Consider the following 13,149-nt stretch of genomic DNA (forward strand, 5'->3'; position numbering starts at 1 on the left):
AATATGAGGCAACGTGAATATGAAATTTCAAAAGACTGAACTGTGAAAAACAATCGTTTCTTCGCCTTCAGGAAGCTGTAAGTTGAGATAAAAATGGCTAAAGATTGTAACTATCAGCTAAGCTGACATAATATTGATACATAAGCTGTCGATCCTATATAATAGTTAGTAACATGACTGCCATAGCGATGGGTCGGGGTTCGAATTCTGGAGAAGACGTGTATGTGTGTAAGCTCATAGTGTCCGTGTGAAAAATGAGCTCTTAAAAGGTGCAACGAGCCTAGAGTCCTCTCAAGAGACTGGTGTTAGGGAAAGAGGGGTGGGACACCCTCTGATAGCGGGTGTTCTTTAAAATTCGCAAATAAGCCTGGATTAACTATTAAACAATATAAGCTCTAAGCACGTGCTTGAAGCATCAAGGAAAGTGGGAAAAAAATGCCCTTAGGTATTCAGAAAGCCCCGCAGAATCCTCCCTGTCAGACCTCTTCGACTTCTCTTCACTAAAGACAATCTGGGCAATAGCGATACAAGGACTCAAAAACATTAAAACCAAGAAATCACCTCTTGACAAAATAATAGCAGTAGTCAAAATCATTGAAAAAATAGGAAATCATCTTTAATTCCAATAAATTCAAGAACAGGTGCCACATAAAACTCCTCTCTTGGAACGTTAACGGTCTTTACCATAAAAAAAAGATGAATTATCGAACCTCATTATTGAAACTGAACCTGACGTAATACTCATACAAGAGACTCACCTTAGACCAGCACTCAAAGTACTATGTGCTAATTATAACACTTACCGTACGGATCGGGAGACAGGAAGAGGTGGCGGCATTATCCCATTTGTAAAAGGAGCATAAAACACTCTCAAATTCTAAATCCCAGCACCACTTTCGAAAGTAACACAATAGAAATTGCAATAGAACACAAAAAATTCAAAAGTTCTAATATATATACATCCCACCAAATAATAATCCCAGCGCACAAAATTGATTCACCTCCTTAATTCTAATACTTCTACCATTGTCGGAGGAGACTTTAACGCCAAACACCCCTGCTGGAACCGAGGACCTGCAAACAAGAAATATTTAAACTCATTCAATCAAATAATTATAACATTTATGCCGCAGACGAGCCCACCCATTACGGGTACAATAGCGCCACCACAATTGACTTCTTCATCTCAAATAACATTACTAACAGATGCAATATCTTTGTTATTCGAGCCCTCTCTTCCGACCCGACCACAACCCCATTGTATTTGAAATCACCATTAATAAATACCTCCCCTCACTTGAACAGAAGTATAGGAGTTACAAATTTTATAAAATATTTCGAAATTCTGAATAACTCCATATAAGGAAACCCACGCATCAACAACAAAGAATTAGACCAAGAAGTTTCATTTATCAACTGCATCATTCTGCTTTAAAGGAAGCTACCAATACTTTTCATGTGAACAATCCTTTCCTCCCCCTACCTGCCGATGTAAGAAATAGTATTAAAGAGAAAAACCGGATCCGTAAAATATGGCAAACCACCAGGGATCCACAACACAAATGCGAACTAAACTCTATGCAAAAAGAAATCAACAGAAGAATCAAGAACTTCGAAAACCATAAATGTACCAATTTCCTAAATAACCTAGCTATAGAGGACACTTCCCTATTTGACATTTCCCGCAAATTCAAGAAACCTTATAAACCTCACCTATCTATGGACCTAGTGGAATTTCATATACAGAAGAAGATAAAGCTAAATCTTTTTCGGACTATATGGAAGATACATTCATTCTTAATCTCACTCCGTACGACAGTAACCATATTCAACGGTTGAGCCTGGTGATAAATAACTTCCTTAATACCCCTGCTCCGTACAACATCACTTTTCTGACTACCCCAACAATCGTAGCCAACACTTTCAGCTCCTTACAGACGAAGAAAGCCCAAGGGCCGGATGGCATCTCGACGAAAGCACTGAAACATCTTCCGATCAACGCTCTTACCTACCTAACTAAGATAATCAACAACATTATCAAATTCGCTCATGGAAGCAAGCTATAATAATTGTTTTTGCTAAACCGCAACAAAATCCCACCTTCCCACAGAACTATAGGCCTATCAGTTTACTAAGCCATCTTTCTAAAGTTACTGAGAAAATTCTACTTTTCCACATCCAAAGAATCCTTTCCATGAATTTTCTCCCAGAAGAACAATTCGGTTTTCGCAATCATCATAGCCATTGCCACTAACTTCTCAGAGTTATCAACATTATCACTGAAGGCTACAACTGCAAGCTTCCGACCGGTGCCATATTCCTCGATATCGCGAAAGCTTTTGACAGGGTATGGCATCGCGGCCTTATTTACAAATTAATCACTCTCAATTTTCCAGATCATTTTATTCGCTTAATAGCCTCTTTTTCTCAGCAACAGAACATTCAGAATCAAAATCGGTACTGCTTATTCAACCACCAGAGTAAGGTGTCCCACAGGGGTCGGCACTTTCGCAGTACCTTTTTAATATTTATACACAAGACATCCCTAAAGACCCTTCTTTTCATCTTGCACTTTTTGCCGATGACACCGCCATACTTACTAAAGGCTGCGCAACAATCGCCGTAAGAAACCAACTCTAAAACTATCTCATAAAACTGGAAAAATGGCACACCCTTTGGAGGATTAAAGTTAGCACTGATAAAACCAAGGCAATAATTTCCCGTAAGGGAAACATAAAGTACTATCCTCCATCCCCTGAAATATTTGACGAAGAAATAGACTGGATTAATGAAATCAAATACCTTGGAGTCACCCTTGATCAAAAACTTCAGAACCCACTTCCGCTCCGCAGTACAAAAATTTAAAATCACCACAGCTACTATGCGACCTCTTCTTGCTAGAAGAAGCAACTTATCTACTACAAACAAATTAATTTTATATCGCTCCATTCTTCGTACAGCCCTCCTTTATGCAGCTCCGATCTGAGGACATGCACCTAAAGCAATATTATACAATTAAAAATTCTGCAAAATAAAATTTTACGAGAAATTATCAATGCTCCTTGGTATATTCCAAATATCTACATTTACAGAGACCTTCAAATTGAACTTATTAAAGAGTATATTAAACGATTAGCGGTCAACTTCTTTTATTTAGTACAAACCCACAGTAATAGCCTTATTAGCACGCCCAGACACTCCCCGCATCCCGGTGAAAAACATCGGTACCCATGTTAAGGCTAGGTGATGAAGGAGTTCTATGGGAACAACACCACTTTGCTGAAGACTTTGAAAAACACAAGCCAGTGACGCAAGGACATCCGGCTGAAACACATCTAAAAAAGTGTATTGTAGGCCACTATGTGACACCAAAAGATAATCACACAGCTATATTTACAGATGGCTCAAAAACCGAGACGGGTACTGGCAGTGCATTCTGCGTATTAAAAGGTGATACAGTTGTGTATAAATAGAATAGACTTGGCAATAGGAACTCAGTATTCCAAGCTGAGCTGGCAGCACTTAAAGCAGCGATTAACTATGTGAAGAGGAACAGGCTTACCCAAATTACTATTTACAGTGATTCCGCCTCTAGCCTTGATGAAATCAAAGGTTACTTAAGCAGAAGCCAGTATGTCCAAGAACTTAGAAAAATCCTCCTCAGTCTTCTGCCATCAGAAAGGCCATGCGTCACGTGGGCATTAAAGGCAATGAGGAAGCAGACACCCTGGTAAAAGAAGCGGCAAAGGAGGTCTCAAGAACAGAACTGCCAGATACATTACCTAGGTCTCATCTTAAAAAGATCACTCTAAAACAACTGATAGACAGATGGCAAGCCAGATGGGACACAGCAGATACAGGAAGGAGAACATACACTGACTACCAATAAGTATTTGGACACCTGTGATAGAAAAGAAAAACTAACTTTATTCAAAATCAATAGTTGGTAGAGCCTCCACGAGAGGTAATTACAGCGTGGACCCTCCGGGCCATACTTTCCACAAGTCTTTGTAAGACAGCTAGTGGTATTTTCTTCCACTCGGCTTGGAGAAGACATAAGTTCCTTCACCGATTTTGCACGGGTAGTGCACCCCTGAATTCGGCGATGCAACTCGTCCCAGAGGTTCTCGATAGGGTTCAGGTCCGGACTCTGGGCAGGCCAGTCCATTCGATGAACTTCATTGGCACAATACCAAGCCTTGGTTAACGTCGAAACATGACAGCTGAAATTGCCGTCCTGAAAGTAACAGGGGTCCAACCCGTAAAACTGCCACAACGTAGGAAGCCCATTGTCCTCCAAAATAGTGCAGTAGGCATCGGAGTTGAGCTTACCATGAATGGGGATTAAGGGTCCCAGCCCATACCAGGAGAAACACCCCCAGACCATAATTCCACCTCCGCCGAACTTGACTGTTGGCACAATGCATTCTCGCAGGAGACGTTCTCCAGGTAGACGCCAGACCCAGACCCTGCCATCCGAACGGTAAAGGGTGAACCTTGATTCGTCACTCCAAAGAACCCGTTTCCACTGATTTACTGTCCAATTTCGATGTGCTTTGCACCACATTAACAGAGCAGCGCGGTTGGATTTTGTGATCAAAGGCTTATGGGCAGCAGCACGACTATGAAAACCAAGCAGATGTGCTTCCGTACGGATGGTATTCATTGAAACAATACTCCCGGATGCCTGTTGAAACTCCTCGCGGATGAGGGCGGTTCTTCCGAATTTCTCTGGACAGCACTCGTCGGTCTCTATCTCCCAGTTTCGTTGGTCTGCTGACTCGGGGCACATTCCGACAATCACCGCTCACCTTCCACTTCTTAATCACATAGGCCACTGTCGATTTTGGGTACTTCAGATCGCTAGATATGTCCCTTAAAGATCGGCCACATTTGTGATACCCGATAATTATACCTTTCTCGAAATCAGAGAGCTCCGAACTGCGAGGCATCTTGCATGCGACTAAAGCCGATGCTGTTTCTTACACGATATATACCGGCGGAGTCCGTGACGTACCTTAGGACCGCAGATATCGTCATTTGCATAGGTGTCCAAATACTTATTGGTAGTCAGTGTATGTGTTCTTCCCAAAAACAATGCTAGAGTTAAATTGCAATGGTGGTAGTCAGACACAGTTTTATACAGGTCATGGCCCATTCCTGACCTATCTGCATAGATTCAGCCTGAGTGACATAGAAAGATGTCAATGTGGAGAGGTGGGAGATCCAGACCACTACGTCTTCCACTGTACAAACACGGCACAGTACCATATAAGAAAGCCGAGTCAAGCTTATTGGCCACAATGGGCGGCAAATATGAGAACAAACAAAACAGCAAATAAAAAGCTACAAGCGGTAATCAGCCATTGTCAGAGAAAGTATTCTCTAATACGACGATAAGTGTCCCCAACTAGAAATAATCAAGTGCTTAGCGCTCTGAATCATAAAATGTATAAATCACACTAAATCAATCTGATAAGTATGCGGGGCACACACCTCGGACCTCTCAACCCAAGACTAACTTAGATAATTAGGACTATGGCAACAACCTGCCTATATTCTTTAAAATGTTTACTTGTGCAACTAATGTACAGGTCTAGGACTCGCAAGACCAGATTGAGCCAGTAAAATCTTCAACAGCAATGAGTTTTTCCTACACTTACTAATCGTGTATTTAAATTACAAGTTTGTGATAAATAGGTTCAAGAAGGGCAAGGTCAACTTATGTTATCACCTCAACTTAAGTTTGTGAATGATATTATTATTGGTATGGCATTTTTGCCTTCTTAATTTTAATAAATATTCAACTTTTTATGTAAATTTTAGTGAAGAGATATCTGTATTTATGTGGTCAATTGCATGTTTGAATCTCTTCCCTAGTGATCAGCATTACGTGCTTAATTATGTTTTTTTATAAATTATGTGCATGTTTTAAGGTGATAAAAGTAACTATGGAATTAATGTAGGTAAGGTTCTCTTTGTAATTATGTATCAGCATTATGTATTCAAGTGTTTGGAATCAGATATCAGTTTTACTGAGTATGGTGCTGTACATTTCTGTACTCAAGTCTGTATTTATTATTTCTCTGCATGTACTATGAAGGTCAGTTCGTACTTGGCTAGGATTAAGACTACCTAGCATTACTTAATGATCAGGTTTTATGTATTATGCTTATCAGTTTTAGTTTTAGTTTTCATGTATTACGTATGCATTTTTAATTATGCAGGAATTTGTTATCTTAGTGATAACAGGCACACAATCTTTTAAATGTTCTTACGTAAGAGTCGGGCACATGGAAAGTAATCTGCGTTAAATCATGTTTGGGCGCTAGGATTTTTTTTAAATCATTTTTTTTAATCTCTCTCTCGTTTTTTTAAAAAAAAGTTTACTATGTGCAATAATTTAATAGGTTACATTTTTTCTCCATGCAGGACCAACGATTTTACAAAAGCCCCATAAATATATGACAGGTTGTGTCAGGATTAGCACCCGCATGTAGACATTTAGCAAGTCCAGAAAATCCACGGCAGTTAATTTTTCAGGCAGAGTCCTCCTATCTTTACTTTATCTAACACAAGTTTCTGTCTATTCTAACAGGGATTCTTAACAGTCTGATTGCTTCTCTGCTTAATTTTAAGTAGTCCATAACAGGATACTCTTTCCCCGTACAACAATATTCAAGCTTACATGTAGACTTTATGAGGCTCTTAGCCGCCTATTCGGCTGCGTTCCCGGAGCAGTGTGGCGCAGAGAGTAGATGGTTTCTGCCAGGAAGATATCACACTGTGAGGCTAAGGCCAGGTCAGTGGTCTTTCTTGGTGGCGCTCACTCACTCACCCATGTGACATCATAGCCACATTAGAATTACAACCACAATTGACTCATTCACGCTTAACTGACTCTGCGGTTTGTCACCCGCTGCTACATCTTGTAACGACATTGACCTCACCCCCCTTTTGCCGCCGCTAGCGCGAACCTGACTCTCTTTTCTCCCCTCTCATACTACTCCTCTTCCTTCTCCTTCCAGATTCTTATCAGAAGTCGAGTAAAAAGACGTTCCTACATCTTGACACTCGAGAATAAAATACTATCTGTGTGTGTGTAGAATAGTAAGATTTTGTCTGCATCTTATTACGTTGTATCAATTGAGGATTCATAACAGGTGTACTTATAAGGTAATTCAATGACATACCAATCCAATGCACGGAAGAAGCGATGTATCACCGCCTGCACGTATCGAGAATAGTTGTCTTGAAGGTTCTACGAAATATGCGTTTTTGCTGAACACACTCACACATATAAACTGCGATTTATTACATAAATGTATTTAATTCATCAAAAATTACCATTACCGGAACTGGCATAACAAAACTTTTATGAATGTTCCTAATTCAATATTAAAAAAAATCTATTAAAATTATAATGAAAATGAAACTGCTCTATTTTGAGAGGAATAATTTAATATAAAAACATATGCATATGCATAAAATATAAGAAACTGCAGATACTTCGTTGCTATTCCATCACTGGCAAAGTCATTGACCCATTATTATTTTTTTGAAGCATCAAAAATATGATCTTGACAAGTTAGACATACTCTGTACCTTAGGATTATTATAGCTATGTTGGGATTCCAAGAAGTGTTCCATGTTAGCCATACACAATATCGAGCCATACACGATATCTCCCAATTGTAACATTTTATCGAAAACTGGGAAACATTTTTTTAAATAGTTTCCACCCAAAACGTCTTTCTGTACGTTTATTATTCTTATAATTCTAATGCCATATAGCAGCGTTTCCCAAACTTTTTCCCAAAATATTTTAAATTTTTTCGCGACCCACCTTATAAAAAAAACATTTATTTACAAAACAAATTTTATTTTTTAATAAAAATCAAAATTCATGTTATTTGTTTTCTTATTTTATACACAAAAATTTCAAAATAACTATATAACAAAAACATAAGTAATTAAAGACAATCCATTATCTTCCTTTAAAACTTCAAGTAAATAAAGTAAATTTTGTTTTACATATTTTTATCTTAGTGCGATGGATGATGTTGTTTTTCATCACATAGTAATTTCAAAATTAGGACTTCATGACGTTAATTTTATTCTTAAATTAGGTTCGACATCCAGTCTGTTTCGATACTTATTTTTTAAGTACACCAAGGCTGAGAACGAAGTTTCACACGTATAAGTGGTGACAAAAGACATTAAAAATTGTATCGCATTTTCGCTTACGCTGGGATATTCCTTTTGACAACGCAACCAAAAATTAATTAGTGGTACAGTTTCAAGCACTTTTTTAAGATCAGTGTCGCATGAAATTTCAATTAAATTATCAACTTCTTGTTTACTAAGATTAAGCATTTCTTCCTTTTCAATATCGACAGAGAAAGGATCTTTAATCCACATATTATTTGAGGGAATATCCGGAAAGTAGTCTTTAAAATTATCTATTAGCTCCGAAAGATGTTCTTGAATTGAAACTGATAGTGTTTCAAGATGTAAATCTTCTTCATCGTAGTTCGAATGGGTTTCAATAAATTTATGTAATGTTTCAAAGGATTTAAAATTTCCTTTTGAAAGTCGTTGTTTCCACAAAGTCATTTTTTTAATTATTGCAGCGACTTTTTCCGATACTTTGAAAATATTTAAACCAAAGCCTTGCAAATTTAAATTCAATTCATTGAATGTAGCATATATGTCGCACAAATAAGCTACTTTTATTGACCACTTGAAATCGTGGAATCTATCGTTAAATGGAAAAATACCATCTTTTTTAGATGCTTGGTGTTCATTCAGAAATACCAAGTCTTCGTATTTTAACTAAAACAGACGTTTTAAAATGTTTGCTTTTGACAGCCATCCTGAATTACAATACAAAAGGAGATGTTTATGATCACTCCCCATTTCCTTGCATAACTCGATAAAAAGTCTGCAATTTAATGGACGAGACTTTATGTAGTTTACAAACTTGACACATTCTTCCAAAGTCATGTTTAAATTTAAAGGCATTTGTTTTACAGCCAACGCTTGTTTATGGGTGCTACAGTTCACCCATACACAATGAATTGCTAATTCTTGAATTTGTTTCAACAAACCTTTATGACAGCCTACCATTGCACGTGCTCCTTCGCTATTTAGCCCAACAAACTTCATCCAATCAATATCGTGACTAGTGACAAAATCATTGGTAGCCTTAAAAATTTCATCTGAGGTCGTTCTTTTCGATAGCCTTTTACAAAACAAAAAACTTTCTTCTATGGTGTCTTTGTCAATATATCTGATAAAACACATTAGATTTGCATTATCCTCGATATCTGTGCTTTCATCTATTTACAAGGGGAAAAAATTGCTCTTTTTACTTGAGAAACTAGTTCTTCTTCTAAATGTTTCGCGCAATCATCAATTCTCCGTTTAACTGTATTATTTCGCAGTGGCTAATCTCACCGACGGTGCAAATAGCTAAGAAGCTATTCACACCACCTACGTTCGCGCATGCGCCCAATCAGCTCAGGTACCAGCATTTTACGCCGATTTCCGTAAGACAGGTGGTAGCGAGAGCGAAGGTTGCTAACACTAACTCGGCAATAGAAAGAGTTGTTAATAGTTCACCAGCAAGAGAATAATTTGCACGTAATAATTGTCAGATACAAAGACGAGGTCAATCTATATACGTGATAATTTTCAGGAAATGATTAGATAAAATAGGGATTTAATGATGGTTGTTGCATAATCGAGAAAATATTGTTAAGAATTTTATTATTAATATTTTATTATTATTGTCTATTTTTCAAAAGTGTGTTTTTGTTTTATTATTGTGTGAAGTTGTAACTATATGTCTTTTCTTGTGTGGCAACAACGCTTCTGTAATTCTTCAATTTGAACTTTTGGATGTGTGCCAAGTTTGATGGCGTAATGCTCTGGGGAGAACGTCGAATGATTGTGTAGATGAAACATGTTGTTTCAGAACGTTATTTCTTTAAAATATGTAAAATAAATGTTTTGTTTTCTGAACTCGGATTATGCAAACGTTATTTAGTTTCAACATGAAAGTTTGGCGTCCGCGACAGGACGTTTGTGGGATTTCGAGTAGTTTTGATTTAGGCGTTTTGTTAAAATGGAGTTGTTAAAAGCAAAACGTAAAAGTGAACGTACTTCGTTTACGTTAACTACGAAGATTGTGGAAGACGAATTGCCTACTTGTACGGATCCTGAGTGATTGCAAATGTTGTTGGGGCAACTAATTGACAAATTTGAACGCCTGGACAGTACTCAAAGCAGTGTTTTAGAACAAACCAAGGAAGCTGATTTCGAGAATGAATTTAATACGGCTGAAGGATACAGAGATTCCTTTATAGCTTTAAAGGTGAAACTTCAGAATAAAATTGGACAATTGAATTCGATGAATGTTACTACAGATATGGCTTCAGTTTCGATTTCGGATCCTAAAGAAAATAAAAACAGGAAGTTCAAACTTCCTAAACTTGAACTGAAAAAATTTTCTGGAAATGCAAGAGAATTTTTAGGCTTTTGGAGCCAATTCTCCAAAATTCATGAAGATGCGGATATTGTGCCGGAAGATAAATTTTTGTACTTAGTGCAAAGTGCAGTACCTGGCTCAAAGGCAGCTCAACTTTTGAACAGTTTTCCTGTTACCGCCGCGAATTATCCTAAAGCTATCGAGCAGCTGAAAGAAAGATTTGGTAGAGAAGACCTTCTGGTGCAGATCTATGTAAGAGATTTGCTTGGGCTTGTTACAAAGAATGCTACAACAGGCAGAACGGCGTCGGACTTAGGAGTACTTTATGATAGTATAGAAAGTAAATTACGAGCGCTGGAAAGCTTAGGACGCACCAAGGAAACGTTTGCTGATTTCTTGGGACCTTTAGTGGAGTCGTGCCTACCTGAGAATATTCTACGTGCCTGGGAGCGGAGTCGAACTTCTGAACAGGGACAGGAAAAGAGTTCTGAAAGAACGCTTGAAAAACTAATGTGTTTTTAAGGCATGAAGTAGAATCGGAAAAAATGATTAGTTTAGCACAATCAGGATTTACTCATTCTGTTAAGCCTCTTAATAAAAATGTTATTTCAGGTAATTCAGATTTAGCAACAGCTGCCGCGCTGGTAAGTACAAATGAAACCAGTAAAGGTAAGCAAAATGTTTGTATATTTTGTGGTAAGCCTCATATGAGTGCTAAGTGTTTTAAAGCTGAAAATATGAGCTTAAAAGAAAATAGGCAACTTGTACAAAAGAAAGGTGTTTGTTTTTCATGTTTAAAAATTGGCCATTTAAAAAACCAATGTAAAGCCAATATTAAATGCCCCATTTACAGTTGTGATCATATAAAATTTATGTGTCCTCAGAATGTTAGTTCTGTAAAACAAAATGACTCTAAGTTGGATGTGTACCTTTCCAATAATTGTAAGAGCGAGAAAGTTTATTTGCAAACTTTATGTGTTCTAATTAAAGATCGAGAGAGAAAAATTAGGATTCTCTTGGATTCGGTATCCCAACGATCATACGTTGGGGAGAAAATTATGAAGCGAATGAAGGCTGATCCTATTCGACAGGAGAAAGTAATTCATGGTTTGTTTGGGGGGAGGGAAACTGCGCCTGTAACCCATTCTGTTTTTGCTATTGACATAAGCAGTTTAGATAACACTTTTAGGTGTTGTTTTGAAGCTTTTTCTGAAAAAAAGATATGTGGATTTGTTCCAACAATCAAGAATGCTCAGATTATAGAGGAATTGAAAAGCAGGAAAATTGAGGTCAGTGACACATTTTGCGAGGAAAGTGAAATTGATTTATTGATAGGTGCAGATGTCATTGGTAAACTGTTAACTGACGAATACCTAGAATTACCCTCTGGTTTAACTGCAGTCAAAACAAAACTGGGTTGGACGGTTATGGGTAAAGAAAATGATACTGTCAGGGATAATGCCCTAATAAGTCTTTCCTTACATGTAAATAATGCTTCTTTGAAATCTTTATGGGAGCTTGAAGTTTTGGGTATTTCCGACCCGTCGGAAAATAGTAAAACGAAAAATCTTCATTGCGACTACGAGGTTGATTTTCAGAATAAATTATCTACTCGGCCCGATGGTAGATATGAATTAGAATTACCCTGGAAATGCGAATCTACCAATTTATCAGATAATAAAAGCATTGCTTTGACACGTCATCAAAAAATGATAAAGAGGGCAAAAGAAAATAATTCTTTGAAGGAATATCAAGAAGTGTTTAGAGAGTGGGAAAATTTAAATATTATAGAAAAGGTTCCGGAAAAGGAATTAAACAATAAATGCCACTTTTTACCACACAGACCGGTTATTAAGATGAATAGTGAAACCACTAAGTTAAGACCCGTTTTTGATGCTTCATCTTGTGAAAAGGGAAAACTATCTTTGAATCAGTGTTTATTGAAAGGACCTAATTTAATAGAATTAGTCCCTGATATTTTAGACAGAATGAGATTTTTTCCTATTGGTCTGAGTGCAGACATAGAGAAAGCATTCTTGCAGTTAGGAATTTCTCCGAAGGATAGAGATTACTTGCGATTTTTCTATCCAAGTGATGAGGGAGAAATAGTGCATAGGCACTGCAGAGAAGTTTTTGGGGTTTCCTGCAGCCCTTATCTACTAGGTGCGCCTATTAAATATCTCTTGAATAATTGTCCATCTGACTTTTTAGATGTGGCTGACAAATTAAAAAATTCGTTCTATGTAGATAATTGTATTACGGGTGTTTACAATATTGAGGAACAAGAGGATTTAATTCAAAAGGCCAAAAGTCTTATGTCGAGAGGCAGATTTAATTTAAGGGAATGGGAGAGCAATGTTGCTTCCAAATATACTACAAAACATTCTGGGGACACACCTCTTTTAGAAATATTGTGGAATTTAGACAATGATACTTTAAGGTGTAATATAAATGTAAATATGATAACTTGTGATACTAAGGTAACTAAGAGACTGATTCTGTCTATTGTACAATCAATTTTTGATCCAATTGGAATACTTGCACCAATAACTTTGCTTCCAAAACTTTTGTTACAAGAAACATGGAAGTTGAAATTTTCTTGGGACGAGGTATTGCCTCATGATTTTGTAAGTAAATTTTTTGTGTGGTTATCTGAT

This window comes from Stegodyphus dumicola, chromosome 6, assembly GCF_044657685.1.
Source record: "Stegodyphus dumicola isolate Sdum_Otavi_A_Nest chromosome 6, ASM4465768v1".
Taxonomy (NCBI): Eukaryota; Metazoa; Arthropoda; class Arachnida; order Araneae; family Eresidae; genus Stegodyphus; species Stegodyphus dumicola.